At 47.7% G+C, this 9,226-nt stretch overlaps 1 protein-coding gene and 1 pseudogene across 14 annotated transcripts in view; one reads left to right on the forward strand and one right to left on the reverse strand.

Annotated features, from left to right (window-relative positions):
- Stacl (Stac-like) overlaps positions 1–9,226 on the forward strand; it is a 723,254-nt gene that overhangs the window by 265,754 nt on the left and 448,274 nt on the right. The window lies entirely within an intron of this gene.
- Positions 3,121–3,240, reverse strand: LOC123762845 (5S ribosomal RNA; annotated as a pseudogene).

Here is a 9,226-nt window from a genome sequence, read left to right on the forward strand (position 1 = left end):
TGAACGTCAGGCGTTGGTGATGGTGTGAACGTCTGGCGTTGGTGATGGTGCGACCGTCTGGCGTTGGTGATGGTGTGAACGTCAGGCGTTGGTGATGGTGTGAACGTCTGGCGTTGGTGGTGGTGCGACCATCAGGCACTGAGAGTGCCCATCAGCGAGGCGTCCCTCAGAGTGCCACACGTAACTAGCTGTCACTCATTTCCTCTGACTATTGGGCGGCGGGCGGGCGGGCGGGCGGGCAGGTAAAAATATTTGAGTTTCATATTCCTTCCAAAAATAAATGAGGTTACGTGTTATATTCATGTGTCTATTTTGTCAGTTGTGTTCTCTGTTTGATAGACAATTGTATGTGTTCGATCACTGTGTCCAGGTGGGCCCCCCCCCACACTCACACTCACTCTCTCTCTCTCTCTCTCTCTCTCTCTCTCTCTCTCTCTCTCTCTCTCTCTCTCTCTCTCTCTCTCTCTCTCTCTCTCTCTCTCTCTCTCTCTCTCTCTCTTAGAAATAGCTTGATTATCCTTTTAAAATTGCAAGCTGGTAATTATAAAAATCGCTTGTCTGATCCTGACGTTAGAAACATTTATTTTATGATCTTGTCACTTTCCATTAGGAATTAACTCTGGTGCTGAATTTAAATCATATTAGTTACCAAGCCAAGTGTTTACCAGAGCTTGGGGAGGGGCCGTGGCCATCCAGGAGAGCGGTGCGTACTCAAGATGTGTACGAACATGTGGTTTATATAAAGTTTTGCAACCGCTGCTGTACAAGATGGTGCAAGATGCATCTTAAGGGTTTGAAGTTTTTTAATGATAACCATGCTTCAAGATAGCCAAGAAGCATGGCTATCTTGCAACAACATGAGCCAAAACGTCGATGCCAGGACCCGGGCCCCAAGTACATCACACTGTGGTGTACCTGTGAGAGCTAAGTAAGAGGCAGCTTCACTAGCGACTATCTTGAGGTTATCTTGAGATGATTTCGGGGCTTTTAGTGTCCCCGCGGCCCGGACCTCGACCAGGCCTCCACCCCCAGGAAGCAGTCCGTGACAGCTGACTAACACCCAGGTACCTATTTTACTGCTATTTTATTGCCTATTTTACTACTCTCTAGTCCGTCCATAAATATAAGGGTTGTCCATTATTAACTGTATAATGGAAACTGAGATACCGAGTACATTACGCGTGGCCCCGTCTCCTGCCATCAACTCTACAACAAGACGCCTCATCTTGAATTCATCCAGTGACTGATGCCACTTAGTGGGAAATTTCAACGAGAGATTATCAGCAGGACAGGAAATCATATTGTTGATTACATTACCCGATGATGATTAGCTGTAATGATGTCTTTTGTTGTGAGATTATTAGGGCCGCAGTTGCTAGTAGTGACACCGGTCTGTAGTTACTGACCACTCAACTACTACTCTTTTTCCGAACTGGAATGTGTGTGTATTCATCTAGTTGTGTTTGCGGGGGTTGAGTGCTCTTTCGGCCCGCCTCTTAACTCTCAATCAACTGTTTACTAACTACTTTTTTTTCACACCACAAACACCCCAGGAAGCAGCCCATGACAACTGACTAACTCCCAGGTACCTATTTACTGCTAGGTAACAGAGGCATTCAGGGTGAAAGAAACTTTGCTCATTTGTTTCTGACTGGTGCGGGAATCGAACCCGCGCCACAGAATTACGAGTCCTGTGCGCTATCCACCAGGCTACCAGGCCCCTAGTAGTGTGTGTGTGTGTGTGTGTGTGTGTGTGTGTGTGTGTGTGTGTGTGTGTATTCACCTAGTTGTGCTTGCGGGGGTTGAGCTCTACTCTTTCGGCCCGCCTCTCAACTGTCAATCAGTCAACTGTTACTAACAAATTCTTCCCCCCTCACACACACACACACACACACACACACACACACACACACACACACACACACACACACACACACACACACACACACACACACACACACACACACAGGAAGCTTCCCGTAATAGCTGTCTGTCTCCCAGGTAACTATTTGCTGCTAGGTAACAGGAGCATCACCGTGAAAGAAACTCCGCCGTCTTTTGCCGCCGGCGCCAGTATCGAACCCGGACCCTAGGATTACGAGTCCTAAGCGCTGTCCACTCAGCCACAGTGCGTGTGTGTGTACTCACCTAATTGTACTCACCTAATTGTGCTTGCGGGGGTTGAGCTTTGGCTCTTTGGTCCCTTACGGAATGCTAGCCTTTTGCTTTCAGTTCCCTTTCTCGAGTGCTTTAGCCCTTCTTCAACCAGATACTCAAATGTCAGAACACTGTGATCACTCATTCCTACTGGGGCCTCGAAGTCAATTTTCCTTATGTTGGAGTCATTCAGAGTGAATACTAGGTCGAGTCTCCCTGGTTCATCGTTTCCCCTCACCCTTGTGGGTTCTCTGACATGCTGGCTTAAGAAGTTTCTTACTGCCACCTCCAGTAGTTTAGCTCTCCATGCTGCTCCTCCGTACTGCCCGAAACGCTTTGCGTAATAGTGGCTTTAGGCATTGTATGTACTAGCTTCATTTATAAATCGATCAAATTATGTAAAATCTCTTGTATGTATGTACCTTACCTGAATAAACATTTTATTATTTTTTTATGCGGATCCTAGTTCTCCCAGTCTATCCGTCCGTGATTGAAGTCACCCCATGATGAGCAGGTGGGATCGAATTCTACCGGCAGCAGAGGCTGCCCTCTCAATTATATTGTTAACTGCCAAGTTGTTTCTGTCGTACTATTGCCTGAGTCTTCTGTCGTTTGGTGGAGGGTTATATATCACTGCTACTACTATTCTTGGTCCTCCCATTGTCATGGTGCCTGTTATGTAGGTCTCTAAACCCTTCACAGTCTGGGATAACCATCTCCTTGAAACTCCATTCCTTTCTCATGAGTAGGGCCACTCCGCCTCCTCCCCTACCTTCCCTCTCCTTCCTTATTACAGTATATTCCTGGGGGAACACCGCATTTGTTATGATTCCTGAGAGTTTCCTGTGTGTGTGTGTGTGTGTGTGTGTGTGTGTGTGTGTGTACTCACCTAATTGTGCTTGCAGGGATTGAGCTCTGGCTCTTTGGTCCCGCCTCTCAATCCGTCAATTAACTAAACATTATTGCCAACAGCATTTGGTGTTCCCCAGGCGGTCACCCATCCAAGTACTAACCAAAACCAACGTTGCTTAAGTTCGTTGATCGGACGAGAAGCGGTGGTCTGAACGTGGTATGGCCGTTGGCATGTACATGTGTGCGTGTGCGCGCGCGTGCTTTGGGACCATTTCGCATGTGGCTGTGAACTGTTTTCAGATACTTTTCCAGCTCGTACTTTACGCTTGTGCTTTCAGTCTCTTCTTGATGAAGTGTGGACTCGTCTTCTGCGTTGAACACACCTGTCTCTCGGTCAGCAGGTGTGTGCCATTGTTCATACCTGTCCTCTCAGCAGGTGTAAGAGTGCCAAACGTGCACACCTGGGCTTTTTTTGTGGCTTTTTATCTCCACTATTACTGCCCTCAACTCACTTTGTAGGCTGCTTATTGTTTCCATTATACCTTTCAGATCTTTGTTGATTTCCTCCCATATTTGGGTGATTATTTCATTAATGGTTCACCTGTCCCTCACCTTCGCCTGTGTTTTGTTGCCGCCCTTTCCTGTTTGTTGTCTTTTCTACCACATATGGTTAGAGTTAAACTACAGAGAGAGAGAGAGAGAGAGAGAGAGAGAGAGAGAGAGAGAGAGAGAGAGAGAGAGAGAGAGAGAGACAGAGACAGAGACAGAGACAGAGAGACAGAGACAGAGCTGGAGATGGACAGGGAGGGAAGGATGGAGAGAGAGGGAGAGAGGTAGGGGTGTTGTATTTGAGGGAGGGGTTAGGGAGAGTGAGTGTGAGGAGGAAGAGTGTGGAGGACTTCTATTAAGATCAAATAATATCCGGAATGAGCCAAGTGCAGTTTGAGGCTTTATGAATTATAATTACCTCTAATGAGTTATACGCAAAGTAGTAATTATTATATATGATATAATAAGTACCCTTGTACACCTGAAAGACATAGAGAAGGGTTTCTAACTGCTGCACAACCAGGTATGACAGTGTTGTTTAGTGCTTAATAGATTTGGATTTTATGCATACTTTGTTCTATTATTATTTTCTCTTATTATTTCCTATTTCCTTTCTTTAATGATTTTCTATCTGTATCTGATTTCTGTATGTGAGCAATAGTACCTTTGACACCTTTCACTTATTGAACTCTCAAGAGTGGAAACCCGACACTGACCAATTCGAGGGTAATCCTTCCTTTACTCATCACCAAACACTTTTGTTTCCTTCATATTTAATTAAACTTTTAACATTTGATATTTGATTATACGTTCTTCTTAATAATGCTACAGTGTGTGAAGCACTCGATGGACACTGGAGTTTTAGATGTTTGACTTCAAGATAACTTAGCTGCTCACATCTTGGTAAGATTGTGGCACTATGGCTGTTTACACTTGGTGGGTGTTTCTCTGTCTTGTAGTGTTGTAGTGTTGGAGGTGTCGCTGTGGTGGGTGTTGTAGTGTTGGAGGTGTGGCTGTGGTGGGTATTGTGGAGATGCTGGGTGTTGGTTGTGATTGTGTGGCGGTGCTAAGTGTTGCGGTGGTGGTATAGTGTAGTGTGGTGCTGGGTGTTGTGGTGGTGTGATGCTGGGTGTTGTAGTGATGGTGTTGGTATGGCGATGGTGGTGATGGTGGATGTATGACGTCACTGTGTTGTGGTACTTAGCCTTTACTTATCATTACTGACCTATCAGTGATTACGGGGAAGTGAGGTCTAGCCCTTGTACCCCGCCTACCTGCCTTGTGTACCTGTTGCGTTATACCTTAACTATTCTGACATTTGAATTTTTTGTTGAATCTGTCCTTAAATTTGAGAATGTAAGTGACTTCCACAACTTCTTTCAATGCATTCCACTTATTGACCATCGATACAAGGTATGAGAACTTCTTTTCATTTCTTCAACTCATTCCAGCTTTCATTTATGTTCTCTCGCTATAAAGAAGCTTCCTTGTCCATCCTCTTAATTCTCACCACTATCTATCTATGTTGCGATCATGTTTCTCTCTGTTTCTTCCCCCCCTCCAGGGTTGTGATGTCTAATTCCTATTAACTTATCCTCATACCTCAGGCCCTTTTACTTCCGGCACTAATCTTGTTGCAATCCTTTGTACTTTTCAAGTTTGGTTTCATGACTCACAGCGGATGCATTCCGGTGCTGCAGATTCCAATACTGACATGAATAAGGCTGTGTAGATTGCCTTGAAGGAGAACTGGTCTAGGTTTCTAAACGACGTTCTAATGTTTGCCAGCGTACCATTTACCCCTATAACCGTCACCTCGGGTTTTACAGGCCTCATTAGCTGTGCGTCGTCCGCAAACAATGACTTGTACGAGCTCACTCCTCAGGTAGGTCATGGAGGGGGGGGGGGGGGGTGCTGAGTGTGGTGGTGGTGGTGCTGAGTGTGGTGGTGGTGGTGCTGAGTGTGGTGGTGGTGGTGGTGATGGTGGTGGTGATGGTGGTGTTTCTGCGATCTGTTGATACTACTGATACTGTAGGTGCTTCTACTGATGCTGTTGTTGCAGGTGCTGATGCTAATGCTGGTGGTGGCGGTGAGTGACTGGGTGTGGGGAGCCGGGTGGTAGCGGCGAGGACCCAGCTGATTGGCTGAGGAGGAGTTGTATAGAGCAAATATCGCCTGATGAGACCACGGAAAGTTGGCCAGGACTCGTGCGGGAAATTACCAGGCGATATTTTTAGGGGAGTGGAAAAGCTGTTCTATTGGATCCCAGCTGGTATGTGGCAGTTTGTTTTGTGTGTTTGTTTGTGTTTGTGAGAGTGTGTGCGTTTGCCGAGAAACGAGCTTCAGTTTTGTAGTATGGAATTGAATTCTACCACTTCCAGTTCCGGTGTTTTTTCTTAATTACTTTGAAGAAGTTGTCCCACTACACGTGTGACCCATCGTTCTGGACCCACTCAACGTGTGGCCCATTGTTCTGGACCCACTCCACGTGTGACCCATCGTTCTGGACCCACTCCCCGTGTGACCCATCGTTCTGGACCCACTCCACGTGTGACCCATCGTTCTGGACCCACTACACGTGTGACCCATCGTTCTGGACCCACTCCACGTGTGACCCATCGTTCTGGACCCACTACACGTGTGACCCATCGTTCTGGACCCACTCCACGTGTGACCCATCGTTCTGGACCCACTACACGTGTGACCCATCGTTCTGGACCCACTCCACGTGTGACCCATCGTTCTGGACCCACTACACGTGTGACCCATCGTTCTGGACCCACTCCACGTGTGACCCATCGTTCTGGACCCACTCCACGTGTGACCCATCGTTCTGGACCCACTCCACGTGTGACCCATCGTTCTGGACCCACTACACGTGTGACCCATCGTTCTGGACCCACTCCACGTGTGACCCATCGTTCTGGACCCACTCCACGTGTGACCCATCGTTCTGGACCCACTCCACGTGTGACCCATTGTTCTGGACCCACTACACGTGTGACCCATCGTTCTGGACCCACTCCACGTGTGACCCATCGTTCTGGACCCACTCCACATGTGACCCATCGTTCTGGACCCACTCCACGTGTGACCCATCGTTCTGGACCCACTCCACGTGTGACCCATCGTTCTGGACCCACTACACGTGTGACCCATTGTTCTGGACCCACTCCACGTGTGACCCATCGTTCTGGACCCACTACACGTGTGACCCATCGTTCTGGACCCACTCCACGTGTGACCCATCGTTCTGGACCCACTCCACGTGTGACCCATCGTTCTGGACCCACTACACGTGTGACCCATCGTTCTGGACCCACTACACGTGTGACCCATCGTTCTGGACCCACTCCACGTGTGACCCATCGTTCTGGACCCACTACACGTGTGACCCATCGTTCTGGACCCACTCCACGTGTGACCCATTGTTCTGGACCCACTCCCCGTGTGACCCATTGTTCTGGACCCACTCCACGTGTGACCCATCGTTCTGGACCCACTACACGTGTGACCCATCGTTCTGGACCCACTCCACGTGTGACCCATCGTTCTGGACCCACTCCACGTGTGACCCATCGTTCTGGACCCACTACACGTGTGACCCATCGTTCTGGACCCACTCCACGTGTGACCCATCGTTCTGGACCCACTACACGTGTGACCCATCGTTCTGGACCCACTCCACGTGTGACCCATCGTTCTGGACCCACTCCCCGTGTGATCCATAGTTCTGGACCCACTACACGTGTGACCCATCGTTCTGGACCCACTCCACGTGTGACCCATCGTTCTGGACCCACTACACGTGTGACCCATCGTTCTGGACCCACTCCACGTGTGACCCATCGTTCTGGACCCACTCCACGTGTGACCCATCGTTCTGGACCCACTCCACGTGTGACCCATCGTTCTGGACCCACCAAAATTCTTCTCACCTTTCCTCATTCTCGTGATCTCTATTTCATTCACTGTTGTTGTTTTTTATTTAGCTACTCACAACGATATGTCCATGTAGCACGGGCTATAGTGAGATTTCCTTCTCATTTACTCTCATGTCGTTACCTTTGCTCACCTCACCTTCACTCACGTTCGCTTACCTCACAATCAATCATGTTCATTTTCCTTACTTTCCTTGCTTGTCTTACACCCGGGAATCACTTCAATAGAGCTGAGGGGGAAAGTTAGGTGTAATGGTAGGGAGGGAGGGCGGTAGGGATGGGGGGGGGATGGGGAAGGGCAGGGTGTTGAGGGCGGGGCCAGGGGGGGGGGATGGGGAAGGGCAGGGTGTTGAGGGCGGGGCCAGGGGGGGGGGGGCCTCAAGAGGAGATAAGCTCACGGGATTGAGAAACGACTACATAATTAGTGTTATAATTGTACTCACCTAATTGTGCTTGCGGGGGTTGAGCTTTGGCTCTTTGGTCCCGCCTCTCAACTGTCAATCAACAGGTGTACAGATTCCTGAGCCTACTGGGCTCTATCATATCTACATTTGAAACAGTGTATGGAGTCAGCCTCCACCACATCACTGCCTAGTGCATTCCATTTGTCTACTACTCTGACGCTGAAAAAGTTCCTTCTAACGTCCCTGTGGCTTATTTGGGTACTTAGTTTCCACTTGTGTCCCCTTGTTCGCGTACCACCCGTGTTAAACAGTTTATCCTTATCTACCCCCCTGTCAATTCCCCTGAGAATTTTGTAGATAGTGATCATGTCTCCCCGTACTGTTCTTTCTTCCAGTGTCGTGAGGTGCATTTTACGCAGCCTCTCCTCGTAATTCTTGCCGCATGAATTCATAATTCATGTGTGTGTGTGTGTGTGTGTGTGTGTGTGTGTGTGTGTGTGTGTGTGTGTGTGTGTGTGTGTGTGTGTGTGTGTGTGTGTGTGTGTGTGTGTGTCCATGTGCATTAATTTTATTATTCTCAGTATTAACATATTCATTTCGGTGTTGTCCAACCCCGGCCAGATCAGACTCGTACCTCGACCCAAATATCCTCCCTGGGAGGGGCCTACTCACTCTTGTGTCTAATTAATTTGCATACCTGTGACTCACTTGCATTATTCATGAACAATTACCCAGCGACAGGGTCACTTCCTCTTTTATCCCTCTTTGTTTATGCTTCCACCTCACTTAACTCTCTCTCTCTCTCTCTCTCTCTCTCTCTCTCTCTCTCTCTCTCTCTCTCTCTCTCTCTCTCTCTCTCTCTCTCTCTCTCTCTCTCTCTAGTGGGGGGGAGGTATCCGGGTTTTTACGTCTCTTTTCTGTCTATACATCCATCTATCCCTCTATTTATCCATTTATCCATCCGTCTATTCATCCATCCATTCATCTGTCCATCCATATACCCATCTATTTAACTAGCTATCCATCTATCTTTCTATTTATCCATCCATACACATATATTCATTTATCTATACATCTTTCATTTACATATCCGTCTACCTATTCATCTTTCCATCCATCTATCCGTCTATCTACCATTCTATCTATCCATCCATCTATTCGCCTATCTAAAAATCCATCCATCTTTCTATGCAATCTTGTATCCATCTATCATAAGGATCCATCTATGAATCCTTATATCTATTCCTCCTTCAATCCATCCGTGCATCTATGTATCTATCCATATATTTATCTGTACACCTATCCATATATCTATCAATATTT

This window comes from Procambarus clarkii, chromosome 27 (genome assembly GCF_040958095.1).
Source record: "Procambarus clarkii isolate CNS0578487 chromosome 27, FALCON_Pclarkii_2.0, whole genome shotgun sequence".
Taxonomy (NCBI): domain Eukaryota; kingdom Metazoa; phylum Arthropoda; class Malacostraca; order Decapoda; family Cambaridae; genus Procambarus; species Procambarus clarkii.